We start from the raw sequence: 16,268 nt of genomic DNA on the forward strand, positions 1-16,268 counted from the left end.
TTTGAAAAAATTAATTTTGATCAAGTAAAATTAAATTAATCAATTTAATTAAAATTAATATGATATTTTTGGCAGTTAATTTTCAGGTCAAACAATTGGCCTAATGAGTAATTGAACTTGAAAGTTAGACCCAACGTCGTAAATTGTACTCGAGAGCCCAAAATAGAGACCAAGACCCAAAAATTGGTATGTGAAACTGGGCCAAAGGTTCAACCGGTGGCAAGACTGGACCGGTTGGGTCATCGTTGACCTAGACCAAACCTGCAGTAGCCGAATCGGCTCGGAGTGTCGTAAAGTTGTCACACCTGCATCACTAGACACAGTGGTGCCAGTGGCTACGATGATGGCATCCCGGTGGCCGGCGACGGTTGGTCGTTGGTTGTTGAGCAGTGGAAGAGTTACATTACTACTAAAATTCCACAGAGAATTTGATTTCAGATTAATTATTCTAAAAATAATATTATTTTAATAGTTTAATATTAAATTTAATTTAATACTTATCTAAATAGTATTTTTTTAATTTAATATTAAAGTGATTATCTTAATATTAAATTTAATTTAATGTTTATCTTCTAGATAAACATTCTATTATTTTAATAAGAATTAATACTAAATTTAATCTAATATTTATAAATATTAGATTAAATTTAATATTAAAGTGATTAAATTTAATTATGGCTGAACTCTCTAAACACTCCCTATATAAAGAGAGCATTGGGTCATTATTTACACACACTTGAATTTAAGAGAAAGTTATAAAGAGAAAATTCTCTGAAGAGATTATTTCAGAAAATTTCTAGAGATATTTTTCTAATTTACAACTTGACCCAAAAGTTTTGAGAAATTACAAAATTACCCCATTGGTAATTTTTGTGAAAATTTTTCTGATTGAAGTGAGTCCACATTTGGCAGACGTGAGCTTGAGGATAGAGGAGAAGACTACTCAATCGAAGCGCTCATCCTAGATGAATAAAAAATGTACAATTTTGATTAAGTGTTTATTACTTTAGATATCACAGCCAAGATCTTGTTTGAAAAAAAATTTAAAACTCTAATTTTTCCCTAAATTTATTTTCCGCTACATTTTTCAAACCCATTTTTTTCAGTAGTCTCAACAGCAATTTTGATGTCTCGCCATAACCGTCGACTCTATCATTTCCTTACGTATGTCTCTTTCCTTTATCCAACTTCCTTCCAGATCATTCTTAAAGATTTTCCCTACCACCCCCTTTAGCTTATATGATAAACATCTTCATTATCCCCCTAATAACCTTTTCGGCTTTAATCTTTCTTATCAAACATAGCCTCCCTAGCTCATCCTAGATAGACTCTATTTTCTTACATCAGTCCGAATAAACTTACTAACACTTCGCTAGTGGGTTTGGCTAAAGTAGTCTCACCCCATTTGGCAGGCTAGATCTTTTTCGCCCTACATCTAGTTTGCGATGTTGTTTGGGTCACCCCCTTATAACCCGCCCTAACAGAGATACTCTACTTTTAAGGTGCATACCCACCGGCTGTGGATCGCCTTGGTCTATAGTACTTTGCTTACTTTCGTTTGAGCGACCACCCAGGCTCACGATTTCTCTTACATGCTGGTTCTCTACAATACTAGCCATGTGGCCAATACTTCTTTAATAGTTTCTCCTCAAATAGGAATAGCCTTGGTAGAAAAATCTATCACCTATGTCATCCTTAATGATACCTCTAACATTTTAAGTTCCTTTGATCACCTTCTGGCGGATCATAATGACGGATCATTATATGTAGACCCCAGATAAGTCTTCTTTATTTGTTTATACGCCAGGCACTACTGACAATTCTTTCCCTATGTTTGGATCATGTTGGGTTACCTCCTAGAAGTCCCACGGCTTTTCCGAATACTGATTTGGCAAACTATTCCAATTTCTACTACCTTTACCTTGTCCAACGAATTTCCTTAGAATTCATTTTTTAACTATAGTTTGCCAAAATTGACATTCCCCTCAACCCCTTTTTTCGTGTTCGTGAATTTTCCATACTTACCGCCTTGGCGGTCTATCCCGTTTTGATGTCCTGGTGGACTACTTTGAATCTATGGTTCTGACGATTTATTATGCATTACCTTAACCAAGCTACAGTCTTACTCAATATATCCTTGTAATTATCATATTGGTGGACTTTTCTGTGTTGTTTTGACCGAACTAGGGTCATACACCTTATGAATTCATGCTCCATATTCTGGTGGATTTCCTTGTGTTTAATGTCCTGGCTGACTATTCATACTGATGTAGCTGAATTGTAGTCTTACACAATATAATCCCATGTTTATCGTCTTGGCAGACTCCATTGGTTGCCATAGCTAAGCCATGATTTATACCTCGAAATCCCTATTTTACTATCCCGACGAACTAACCTAGTCGCCATAGCCAAGCCATGGTCTTATACCTCAAAATCCTCATGTTTACTGTCTCAGTGGACTAACCTAGTTGTCATAGTCCAACCATGTTCTTACACAGTATATTCCCCGTGTTTACTGTCCTGGCAGACTATTTTGGTTGTCATAGTCTAACCATGGTCTTACACCGTATATTCCTTGTGTTTACTGTCCCGGTGAACTATCATGATTGCCATAGTCCAACCATGGTCTTACCTAGTTGCCATAGTCCAACCATAATCTTACACAGTATATTCATCGTGTTTACTGTCCCGGTGAACTATCCTAGTTGCCATAGTCCAACCCTGGTATTATACTGTAAATTCCTCATGTTTACTATCATAGCAGACTATCCTGGTTGCCATAGTCCAACCATGGTTTTACACCGTATATTCCCTGTGTTTACTGTCTCGATGAACTATCCTAGTTGCCATAGTCCAACCATGGTCTTACACCGTATATTCCCCGTGTTTACTCGGAGCTTCGCATATCACCGTTTGCCCCCAACAATCCCGGATGACAGAATGTTAAAGGAATTCTAATTTCTCCTATTCCTCCACCTATTCCTCCATTTTACCATTCTAACCTTGATGATTGAACATTGTATTGTCCCTTCTGCAAGGCCCGGAGCTTCACTACCACAGTTGCACACAACAACACCTTATGGCGGTATCTAACAAAATCACCATTTTCTCATCCTAACTTCATCTAATCCCATTAATGATTCATTTCTACATGCGATGTATGCATTCCACAAATAGAATGTCATGGATTCATAGTCAATTTATGCATATTGAACTAGAATGGCAGATTCTCATATACTTATTATCTCAGGGGTGGAGTGCAGAAACTCACCTGACACTTCTTTGCCTCCTCCAATTTATGCATATTGAACTAGAGTGGCAGATTCTCATATACTTATTATCTCAGGGGTGGAGTGTAGAAACTCACCTGACACTTATTTGCCTCCTCATTCGCTTAAATTTTTTGAATGCTAGAGCTTCCATTATCTTAGAAGCTTAGCATAATAACCAAAATCATGGGTTAAACTTAGTCCGTTTAACTTAAACCCTAGTTTTCCAACAACATGCAACACCCCTAAAATGGTTCAGGAAATCTTCAACTTTATTTATTAACTTACAAACACCAAAGGTCTTAATATCTTACTAGTTTACTGGACCCTCTTTTTTTACTCTAACCTTATGACCATTGCCTCATGCAAAGCTTTCTCATAACTATCTTTTCTCGGAGCCTCTAAGGAAGAGGATGAAGAAGAGAGGGAAATGATACATAATGGATTTGAATCATCACCAGTAAGTCATTTTCCAACTATTTATAGCCCTTCTCACACGGTCTTCAACTGTTTAGAAACCATGCATTAGCAATCATTTTGTCTCTCACTAAAGAATCACCTAGTTTTAATCTAACCAAACCAAAATTAGATTTCAACCATGTCCAGTTTAGTTACTATTTTTTCTTGATTTTTCAATAAAGATTGCCAGCTTACAGTCTCTTTCAATTTAGTCCTAACTCTTATAAATATTGGGCCAATTAAAAAAATCTGAGAGTTATAAGATTGGTCTTTCTACCATCACCTTTATATTATCATCCGAATAAATCTTTCTAACTGCATTTGCATAGTCCCATAATCTATTAAACTTATAGCTTACCCTTTTATTGAGTTCCTCCAATGCTCATCTTCTAGCCCTGTTGCATGTACCCCTATACAGATCAACCTACGAGTGTTCAATAACTTAAGAAATGTTCTCCAACAAACTTGTAAGATGCCCTTTTATTTTTAAAAGTTATTGAACACTCGTAGGTTTCTATGAGTTTTTATAAAGGTTTTTATCTTGTTAAACCCATCACTATTATCTACAATAGCATTTATTCTAAAAGGGCACCCATCTTCCCTACACCTAGCCCTAGTCCTCTCATTTTCATTCCTAAGATAGACAATATCAAACCTCTTGTTTATTGCATACTTTGCTAAAGTAGTCTTGAATTCCTGTGATCCATTAAACACCATACCAAGCTCTAAATGTGGGATTGGGTTAGTAGGATCGAAACATACATGTCGACTTTTTCTACATTCTACCTCACTATTTGAATCACTTCTATAAAACCCCAAATATGATGAATCAACGTAATCTATTCCCTCACCCGATTCATCAAAAACCTTATCATTTTTCTCTCTCATTTCACTACGTTCACCTACATTTACACCATCACTATTAACTCTATTTTTTGCTTTTGTTTGGCTCTTTTTCTTGCCTTTATAATTTAGGTACCAAGTCTTGATATTTCTCACCTATTCATCCTCAAAATTTTCCCCTAAAACCCCTTAATGCCCAATGAGCTATCTGTATTACTATGCCCATTACTTTCAGAACTTTCTTCCCCACTTTGAGCACATGTGTCACTACTCCCACCCAACTCTAGTGCCTTATTAGATTCCCTACCTAACTCAGTAAATGGTTCCCCAACCTCACTATTAACTCTCTCATTACAATTTAATTATTCATTACAATTTGGTTCTTCCTAGTGGAAGGCAGGAACATGGTATCACCAATAACATCATATGTTTCTACCTCGTGTTCAACATATACATGTATGATCCCTATATTTCTAATATAGTTAATCATTGCTATGAATGATGAATTATCATAGCAAACACTCAGTCCCTTACTAAAATCTAACCTACCTTCACAGTATACAAAGTTCTTCACAACTCTATACCTAACTTCCACTATCATCTCACACAAAGTGTAATAACACAAAAAATCTAGGTCAAAATCCCATTACAACACTTCCCTCCTCAATATGTTGCACAAGGGTTTGTGATAGAAGTTCCACCCAAATGCATATGCACCAGACTAGCCCAAGTCATGATAAAACACTGCATAGACAAAATCAGTTAGATAATAAAGTCAGTTACATAATATAAATAGTAATAAACATGACATAAATAATATAAACAGTAATAAACATAACATACATAATATCTATACTAATATACATGTATAATATACATACATAAACATTAATATACATAATATACATACATAATAGACATCCTAGTATATCAATTGACTGACCTTTTAGCCTCAATTAATTTCACCTTAAAAAAAATTCCTTTCGATATGGAGTTCTCTGCATACACACGAATACCAACAAAAAAAAATTAGAAATCAATTATAATACGAATAAAATATCTAAACAATGAACAATCTAAGTACTAATAAAAATTGGTTCAACATTAAACCAACACTAAGAAACCAATACAAATTGTTAAACATTATTTAAACCAGAAAACCGATGGTCCCAATAAAAAAATTGTCACTTTCTGAGGATTAATCACAATCCAAGTAGTGGAAAAAACAAAAATTTTCTATTTTAAAAAAAAACACACAATAAAAAGCACATTGAGAAACCAATAAATTTTTTTTAAAAAAAACTTATGCTTTTTAAATGGAAATAAAAAAGAACCTAAAAAGGCTAAGTAAAATACTAGTAATCGACGATGAAAATAGGGTAATCTTGATTCAAATACCACTTCACTGAGATGAAAGGTTGAGTAAGCGATGATGAAACAAGGCCTTTTTCAGTGAGATGATGAAGAATTTTTTAGATGGCTAGGTAATTGAAAGGGTTTCTCAAATGGTTGAAAGATGAAATTGAAAGGGTTTTTACACAAAAGTTCAAGGCTGGAAACGTCTAGTGAAAGGATTAGAATTAGAGATGGCTTTTGATGTTGAAGGATAATAAAAAAGGTCTAGTAATCGAAAAGGTAAGGTTTGTTCAACAATCAATTCACTATCTGGTGGAAAACATTTAATGGATTTTGATCTTTTTTTAATAAATTATGTTAATTAATTTAAGATAAATGATTTTAGTCATTTTTTTCTAGGGGACGGGTCAAAGAGGGTGATGCATGGCAACGCGGGATTGGCCAGAGTTGCCACGGCATAAAAAAAGTAACGTTGTTAGGCTCAGGTACCAATATAGTAGATGGAGAAAAAGTTCGGGTACTAATCTGGGACAAAAAAATATATAGATACTAATCTAAAAGAAGTGGACAAATTTAAATACTAATTTTATATTTAACCCAAAATTCTAAAGTAATTAGACTTGCATGTTCTTTTTGGATGGAGACCAAGTCAGATGTAGAGGACTTGGAATTTGGTCTATAGATAAGGCTTCAATTATTATGAGGAAAACATTAGCTTGTAGGGTTTATCTTATGATAAAAAATCTTTTGTATAAAAGTCTTTTGGCTGTCTTTTAGAAAGACAAGGTGTTTGGTTCACACGTGTTAAAATTGTATAATAAAAATTAAATTTCGAATTTGATATTTATACTACCTTTTTAACTTATGATTTAAACTTCTTACATCAATTTAGTTTTAGTCTCTACGCTTATTAACAGACTTGATTAAATATTAAGTACAAATAATTGAGAACCGACATCTTATATGTTGGTTTATTATATAATAAAGAATGATATTTGTTTTTTTATAATGTCTTTGTTATCATCATATTCACGTGATGTATTATAGGTTATAGTGTCAAAGATTCTTCGACCCAATCCTAAAGCAAGTACGAATTTGCCGTGAAAATGGGAGGAAGCTGACTATTCTTTTTAATAATTATTCTTGAGTAATAAATTAATTAATTTATTTAGCATTTATTTTTAGTAAAAAAAATTCACTTAATTTAAAGGAATTTTATCTTTTTATAAGAGTTTTATTCATATTTTTTAATTTTAATTTTAAATTTATACTAATTATTTTTTATTTTATATTCAATTTTTATAAATAAATAAATCTTTTTTCTCACATTATTAGACTAGTTACAAAGGAGACATCTGTGGAAAGTCTTCTTAGTTTTTATTTTTTATTAAAAACTCCAAAAGGAAAAGTTAGGACACTCTTAGTCTTTATTTATTTATCTTTCTATTATATATCAATATTCTTAGTCTTTGTTTCACGTTCCTTTTTCCAAATTTGATATTAATATATTGAAGTTAAATGTTAAAAAAAGTGATTATATATTTAAAAATAAAATTTTAATTTGATACACTGATAGTTCATATTAAGCTGTTGATTTTTTTTAATAATTTTTCAAATTATTTATTAATTTATTGATAATATGGTTTAATATGGTTTACAACAATGTATAAACTTGATGTTTTCTTTTAAAAATAAGACACAATAATTAAAGATTTTAGACCTTCATTTTGTGAAATTTAATTTAAAATTTTAAAAGGTTTGATTTGGTATAAGTGTCTGCTGTCTGTTAGTTTTGCTGGTGTTGTTTTGTGTTTTTAACTATGGAGAGTGATTTAGTTGTTGATGATGATTAAGAGGCATCATGGCACACACAAGTCGTGGCTAGAGAAGCTCAGCCATGATACTAGTGTGATGAGCTCTCGACTCTCATAAACCCTAAAATGTCATGGCCCATTCTTAAAAAAGTAAGTTTGAGTTGGTTCCAGGCTAACCTTATGTCCGGAGCAACCACAAAAAGGTATTTGCCAAAATATATATGCTTAGCAAAATCTATTTGTAATCATGGCATTTTCTATTAACCAATTATGCTTAGCAATATATATATATGCCTTTTAAAGAAAAAATTTAAAAAATATTTTATATATTAAAAATATTTTCTACCATACTGAATAGTTTTAGTGGAGTAAGTTAATATTTTTTTTAGAAATAAATGATTTTTATAAAAATTTCAAGATATGATTTATTTGACCCTTAAATTTTATAAAAAATCATTATAGTTCTTTATTTAATTTTTCATCTCTTTTAATCCTTAAATTTGTGTTTTTTGTCAAATTACCTTAAAATGAATAAAAAATTTACTGTCAGTTAACTTTGATGGCATGACATACACATTGAAGCCATGTTAACAATTAATTATTTTTAAAATATTAAAAAAACTAAAAAATATAAAAATAATTTTTTATTTTTAATAATTAATTAATTGCTAATATGTCTTATACATTAATGGCCACGTCAGTAAAGTTAACCATCCATTTTGAGGTGATTAGATAAACAAAGTAAGTTTAAAGGCTACGAAAATTTAAATAGAGGGAGAAAATGATTTTTTTTATAAAATTTGAAGGTCAAATAAGTTATAATGCTAAATTTTAAATAACACATTTTTCGTTAAGTTCTTTTTTATTATTTTTTTCAATTTATATTTTTTATTTTAATTTAATTGTCTTGCTATTTTTTATTTTTCATCTATTGAATTAATGCCATTTAACTTATCTATACTAATACGTAAATTCTTATTATGAAATTGGTATCACCCTTCAACTGAGTCTCAATTTAGTAGAGCATTTACCAAAAACCACCTACTTTTGTAACATAATAAATATTATTTTGAAAATAATTTTACCTTTTTCGCATAAAATCTAAAAGAATATTTACGTATGACATTTGTATCTAAAACATTATGGTTGTTAATCATTTACTTTACTAATTTAACTAAAATCATAATTAGTTACTATATCAAAACTTTTAATTTATTACATCATTTTTTCTTCCACTTTGTAAGTGTGCCATGATTTAATAATATAAACTCAATCAAAATCTTTTATTATAATAAAAAACAAACAAAGTCAATAATTATGAATAATTACACTTAAAACAATAGAATTGAAATAAAAGATATGTAAACCTTAATCCCACCCGCTAGGAAAGGAAAGTTGCTATCTACTAAAACGACATTATTCAACGTATATCTATCTCCTTCAAAACACACTAGAATTAAGAAAAAAACAAAGATAAATATTTTCTTTTTCTAAAAGAAGGTGATAATTGAGATCAATGGTGGCAAGGGCATATGGGTCGTCGTCTATTAGGAAATCCTTTTCCAGGTGGTGGTATAGGTATGGTGCATGCTGTATATTTGCCGTTCACACATGAACGTCTCGTATTTAGTGCACCTTTGTTTGGCTGTTGACTTATCACAAATGTTTTAGAAACACCATTGTGTTCAACTGCAGCAACCATTAAACTAATTATTAACAACAATAATGCATGTTTTCTAATCAATGTGGAGTAAAAGTTTAAATATGGTTAAATTTGTTAGAGGTAGTGAAGATTAAACAAAACAGGGAGGTAGAAAGCAGGATGAATATTAGAGTTAGAGATCATACTTTTATAAATAAAAGCGAAATACTTAAAGAAGAACATAGAAGGCAATTTGTTACCTCGATGAACTTGTAAAGCTATAGAGAAAGGCAGAGCAGAGAATAAGAAGCAGAAAACACAAATAATAAGGAAGGTCTTCATATTTTGGAGCAGTAGTTGGATAAAGAGAAGTAGAGATGGTTTTAGTTTGTGATGAACTTCAACCGCTTCTCGTGTCTATTTATAAAGGGTATTGAAGTAACAAAAAGAAAAACTTTTTATATTTTATAATTATACACGGTGATGACCAAGTCAAATGTAGAGGACTGTAGGCATTTGGTCTTCAATTATTATGTTGGTGTCCATTGTACTTGTAGGGTTCATCTTATGAATAACTTTTGAAGACCAATACGAGTCTTTTAGAAAGACTAGGTGTTGTCATGGAAATAGTATGCCCAATTGCTTTCGTTATCAGAAAAAGATTTATTGTCGTCTTCTGATACCAAGCACAGCTACATTAAATTTAACCTCAAAGTAATTGCTCACCTCAATTATACAACTTTGAAACAAATCCTCTAGGAATAATTGAGGTTGCTTTGTGCTTTTTTGATACTTTGGAACAACTTCTTTTATAGGAGGGGAAAAAAAAACGTTGAAGGTTTTTAGTTTATTATTTTATAGTTTAATAAATAAATAGGTTTAAGGGTGTAAAAAGTTCTCAAACTCTAAAAAAAAAAGTAATTAAGCTCCTCTCTCTTTTTTTTTACACTCAATTGAGCATTTAAACTTTCAAAATGCATAAAAAAAATTCTTAAACTTCTTCAAAAAAAGCAATTAAACTCCTATTTTTTTCACTCAATTGAGTATTTGAACTTTCAAAATGCATAAGAAAGACCCTCAAAATTTTTCAATAAAACAATTAAGCCCATGCTCTTATTACAAATTAGAAAAAGATTATAAAACTAATAAATAATAAATTTTAGAAAAAAATTTAAATTTTAATAAAAATATAAAATTATGAAAAATTATTAAAATTAGAAATTTTTTATAAAAATCGTAAAAAAATAAAAAATTGTAAAATTTTATGAAAATCATAAAAAAAATTAATGACCCCTATTTTTTTTCAATTAAAATCATCACGTGTCGCAAAACAACGTGATATATGGTGAAAAATGAAAAATAAATAAATAAAAATCAATAAAAGTGATAGAAAAATTATAAAATGCTTCTTTTGGTACAATAATTTTTATAAATTATTTTTATGAAATTTATATTTCTTTACATTTTGTATAATTTTTTATTATTTTTATAAAATTTTATATTTTTACGCTTTTTTATATTTTTAATAAATTTTTAATATTTGAATTTTTTTTATTAAAATTTAATAATATTTATAGCTTTTATTGATTTTAATTTTTAATTTTTCTAATTTTTAACAAAAGAAAGGGATTTAATTGCTTTTTTTAAAAAGTTTGAGTGTCTTTTTTATGCATTTTGAAAGTTCAAGTACCTAATTAAGTGCAAAAAAAAGAGCAGGGGCTTAATTTTTTTTTAAAGCTTTGAGAGCTTTTTGGATGTATTTTGAAAGTTCAAGCTTAATTGCTTTTTTTGAAAAAGTTTGAGGCCTTTTGTACCCTTAAGCCAAATAAATATCATAAATTTTTTCCTTTTACTTTCCCCCAAAAATTTTAATTTCCCCAAACCCCCTAAGCCCCTCAAAACTTTTTCCTTTTGCTTTCCCCCAAAAGTTTTACTTCTTCCCAAACTCCAAAAACATTTTTTTTTGAATTTATATCTACTATTTATATTATTGAATTAAATTTCATATTTTGTACTATTTATATTATTTAATTATTTAATTATGCTGAACCTTTATCAATTTCTGTTAAAATTAAATTATTGATTATATTATAAAACATTTGTGTTAAAACTTTCTGTTGGTATCAATTTCACATTTTATCTTTAAAATAACTTTTATTAACAATTTACATTTTTTACATTTTATAAATTTTTTAATTTCAAAATGCATGGTGACAAGAATCAGAAGATAATTGTAGCAACTAAGCAAGTAAATAAGCTAACTAGTATATAAAATATTAGTAAATAAATTATGAGGGGATAAAAATTAATAACAAATTTGATTATGCTGGCTGATAGTGGCTACAAGTAGACCTGCTCATGGGTCGGGCCACCCGGCCCAGCCCGAAGGCTTGCCTGAAATGTGGGAGGGTTTGGATAAAAATATAGGCCCGAAAAATAGACTTGGACAAAAAAAAGGCCCGTTTAAAAAATGGGCCGGGCCTCGAGTAAGGCATTTTTGGCTTGAGCCCGACCTAGCCCGAATTTACTAAAAGACAAAAAATCTATTTTTTTTGTTTTTTAATATTATTTTCTTGTTGCTTTCTCCCTATTTTGCGACAATTTTTACTATTATGTTGCTACTATTTTGTTGTTATTGTAACACTCTGAATTTTGGGGTTAAAAGTTTTGAGTTTTGGGGTTAAGGTTTCAGCTGAGAGGGATTTGTTATTGTGTTTAGTTGCGTGTTTAAGTGATAGAATGGGTCTGCTAGTCTGGTGGTTGGTAGTGAGTTAGTGTGCCTTTGGGTTCCAGGTTTGAGTCTTCAATGGTGTTTTGAGGTATCATTTTTTGTTTTGCTTTAAAGGTTTAGCTAATTATTTTCTTTATTGAGAGTTATTATTATTATTATTATTTCTTTTCTTTTTCCTTTTTTTTTGGACGTTCTCTTCTTTTTTCTCTCTCTTTTGTCTTCTTTTTGCTTCATATTCTTCTCTTTTTAAAAAGTGGTGGTGTGGTGGTTTTTAAAGAGCTTTGATTTCCTGGTCATCAAGTCTCGTTTTGGACATCTCTAATTGCGAATCAGGTGTGGGTTCGAACCTTTGAAATTTTCATTATCGAATTATGGTTGTTTTTGTGAAATTAGAAATTGTTGTGTGTTTGTTGAATCCATTTTTAGAAAAGGAGCTATTATCGTGGAATAGCTTAGAATTGAGTGTGATTTTGGTATATTTCTAAGTAATTAAGGATTGGGGAACGTTTTGGAAACAATGCACGTTCGTTAGCCAATTTTCGGTGTGGTTTCGTGACCACACGAGCGGTCCACACGGCCGTGTGCAGTTAGGAATTAGGGTTCTTGGTAAAATTTGGTGCCACATGACCGTGTGGCTAATTTGGGAATTTAAGTCGATTTTCACACAACTAAGTCCCCTGGACATACTGGCGTGTGTGTTTGGGAATTAGGTATTTAGTGATTTGGTGCCACACGGCCTAGTCACACTGCCGTATAGTTAATTCAGGGATTTAGGGATCCCACATGGGCGTGTAAGACCTTTACACGGCCGTCTCTGCCCTGTACTCTATTTTAATACAAATGGACAGTGAGTTACACGGCCTGTTCACACATCCGTGTCCCTAGCTCACACGGGAGTGTGCCTCAGCCACACAACCATGTGCCTCCCTCCATATGGGCGTTTTGACCCCCATACAGCCTAAGTTTTTCCACACGACCATGTGGTCCTAAGTTATTTATTATTGGTTCTGAGTATGTTTTTTATTTGAGAATGTGTCTGTGTGTTTCAACCCTTGGCTAATCTTCAGTGGGGGTAATTAGGACTCTGAATGGGGCTTCGACTTATGTGTTATTTGTGACTGTTGTGAGAAATGATTGATTCTGAACTCGGTTTATTGGGTGTGTGCGCATATCTGCTTTTGTCTGATTGCTTGTCGATGTGTTCATCATTTCTGTAAGATTGTATGTATACATACATTTGCATAAAGTAAATTTTTGGGTTGGTTGCGAAGAGAAGGGAGATTGATTCTGATCTGATCTGGCAGTTTTACTACAACTTATTCGTATAGTGGTTCATCGCACTATACCTCATGTACGTCAATTTTGCTACATACTATTATCTGATCTGGCAGTTTAAACTGCAACATGTCTGTACAGTGGATTACCACATTACACTGTACTATATATATGCTAGCCCTACTGCATATTACTATCTGAGTGGCTTAGTCCATTTTATGGTGTGTAGGGTTGGATAGGCCTTTCAAGGTCCTAATTGGTGTGTTTGCTTGGATGAGCTCTAACAACTCTTTTGGGGTGTGATCAGGGGACAGAGAGGTGTGTTGGCTGGATGGGTGGGTTTTATTACTTGATTGCATACATACGCATCTGTTTAAGTGTTTTGGGTGAAGATTATTTGACTGTGTTCTGTCTGATTGAATAACATTTGTCACTGAGAATCTGTGTGTGATATAGTGTGCTTAAATTGTTTCATTCTATTGGGACGTTGGTTCCGTGTATATCTGTATGTATGTTTCACTTTCGAATCGGTTTTCGAAAATCTGTTGTTATTCATTTTGAACTCACACTGAGCTCATGTAGCTCACCCCCTTAGTGTTTCCCCTTGTAGGTATGTTTCTAAACTTTGACGCTAGACGCGGTATGCGGAGGTCTCGGACAGTCTCTATTGAAAATAATTTACCAGTTATCTTTTCAATTTTAATTTTGATTTACCGCTTTGATCTGTAGGGTTTTATAAAATTGTGGTACAAGTTCTATTTGGAATGTTTTTTTCGCTCGAACATTTTATTTTGTTCATATATTAAACTTAACCATAATTTTTCTGACTGAGTTCTAAACGATTAAATGTTTTCGGTTCGTTGTGACAACTTGTTTTGTAAAATTTTCCATCGATCACTTCGGTGATCAATGTGACTTCCAGAATTCGGTCTAAACTTCAAGGCCGGGTTTAGGGCGTTACAATTATTGTTTGGATATTGTATAAAACTTATTTTATTGTTAATTTTGTTATTATTTTAAAAATATTTTTTAATTTTGTTATTATTTTAAAAATATTTGTTAATTTGTTATTATTTTAGAGGAATTTGCTTGTTAAGTTGCATCTAACTTAGTGTTATTTAAGTATACATATTTTTTAAAATTTATTTTAAATTTGTTGAGAAATATTTATTTTGATGTTTTTAGTATTTTTGATGTATTATATATATTTTAAAATTATATAAAAATTAATATCGGCAGGCCGGGTCGGGCTCTCGTTTTAGTATTTTTATCCAGGTTGAGCTTGGGCAAAATTTTAGGCCCATTTTTTCGGTCGGGCTGGGCTCGGGCCTAGCAAACGGGCTTGAATTTTTAATTGAACCTGGCCCGACCCATGCACACCTCTAGCTACAAGGACCCAATGTCATTTTTTTTAAAATTTAACTCGAACAAATATATTTGATTTGAATTCCATCTAGCTCGACTCGATCCAAGAAAATTTTAAATCGAATTAGGATGATAAAATAGGTTCGTCAACTCGATTAACTTAATATTTTTTTACTCGATTTGATCGAACGCTCAGCCCTAACTATAATGTATATATATTAGCACAAGTTTAAGAGTAAATTGTTAAATGAATTAGGATTAAAGTAACAAAATTGTAAACGTTGAAAATCAAACATGTTATTGTTGGTACTATTAGCCAAATCAATAAATTTATTATTTACGAGTATCTCAACCTTTGAACATGTCTTAATTGAGCCAATCCCAATGCATAAATTGTTTACAATCATATAACACTTGAAAAGAGACTAGTTATTGTAAATAGGTTGCATAATCTTGAAAAGAATAAAAGAAAAGCGTAAACCCTCCAAAACCTATCAACGATCATGAGCCCAAATGTATTAGGAACTTAAAACTAGCAATAATTTGGTTACAAGAATGGTAGACTCTCCTCAAACATAACTCTATTTCGCAGCTAAGTATGAGGAGAAGAAATAATGTTAACAAACCATTATGTCCTACAACTCTTTTTACAATGTTCTGTGATCCATACGTCCATTACAACCAAATAGCTTTTGTATAATCACAGTTTGTTCCACCATAGCATATTCTTTTTGCACAACTTTCTTTACTCACTCTTATACCCCCTCAATCATCTCCCAAGGAAATTTTCAACTCAATGATAAATTTGCACATTATAATTCTCTCTAAAATCTATAATCCAATGATTCTCTCGATTTGGAATTTTATTTTACATTTCTTAAATGTAAATTATTGTCACATACATCACAAGTAAACAATTCTTGAGAGTCAAACTCACAATATAGGCTCTGAGGTGAACACCCATGATTAAAGGCCAAATTTTAAGATTTTGATCCGACCCAAATTATTATCATTTATCAATTCATTTTGAACTCAATTTATACATTAATAATTTTTTTATTTTAATATAAGTGGATATTAAATTCAAGCTATTAAAGTTGAGTGACCTGAATTTTAAGAGGATTGCTTGCAAGTCAAGTTAAACAAAATATATTTTCTTTCGAGAAGATTTAGTATTTATTAGTATAATATATTTAAAATTTATTAGTATAATTTATTTGACCTAAGAATTTAGTCTATAAATAGGTTTTTTTACAACCTTAGAAAACACACCCATTAGAATATTAGAACTCATAACACTTTTAGATAATTTTATGTTTACATTTGAAGGGTTCTTTGTTTTCAGGTTTCGGAGTTTAATTTTTATCTTCATCTTTTGTACTCTTCGTTCTTTTGCCATTATAGTAAAATTATCTTTACCCGTAGTTTTTTATCCTCTTTGGAGGGGTCTTTCCACATTAAAATTGTGTGTTCAATTTCTCAATTTCTTTCGCTATTTTTACTTATCAGTTGCT

At 31.3% G+C, this 16,268-nt stretch overlaps 1 long non-coding RNA gene across 1 annotated transcript; it reads right to left on the reverse strand.

Moving 5' to 3' along the window:
• Positions 1-9,005: 9,005 nt before the first annotated feature.
• Positions 9,006-9,935, reverse strand: LOC107963484 (uncharacterized). Its single transcript, XR_001701936.2, has 2 exons — positions 9,644-9,935; positions 9,006-9,430 (listed from the first exon to the last, which is right to left on the reverse strand). It is a non-coding gene; the product is annotated as an uncharacterized lncRNA (long non-coding RNA).
• Positions 9,936-16,268: the final 6,333 nt, after the last annotated feature.

The sequence above is a fragment of the Gossypium hirsutum genome, chromosome A07 (genome assembly GCF_007990345.1).
Source record: "Gossypium hirsutum isolate 1008001.06 chromosome A07, Gossypium_hirsutum_v2.1, whole genome shotgun sequence".
NCBI lineage: Eukaryota > Viridiplantae > Streptophyta > Magnoliopsida > Malvales > Malvaceae > Gossypium > Gossypium hirsutum.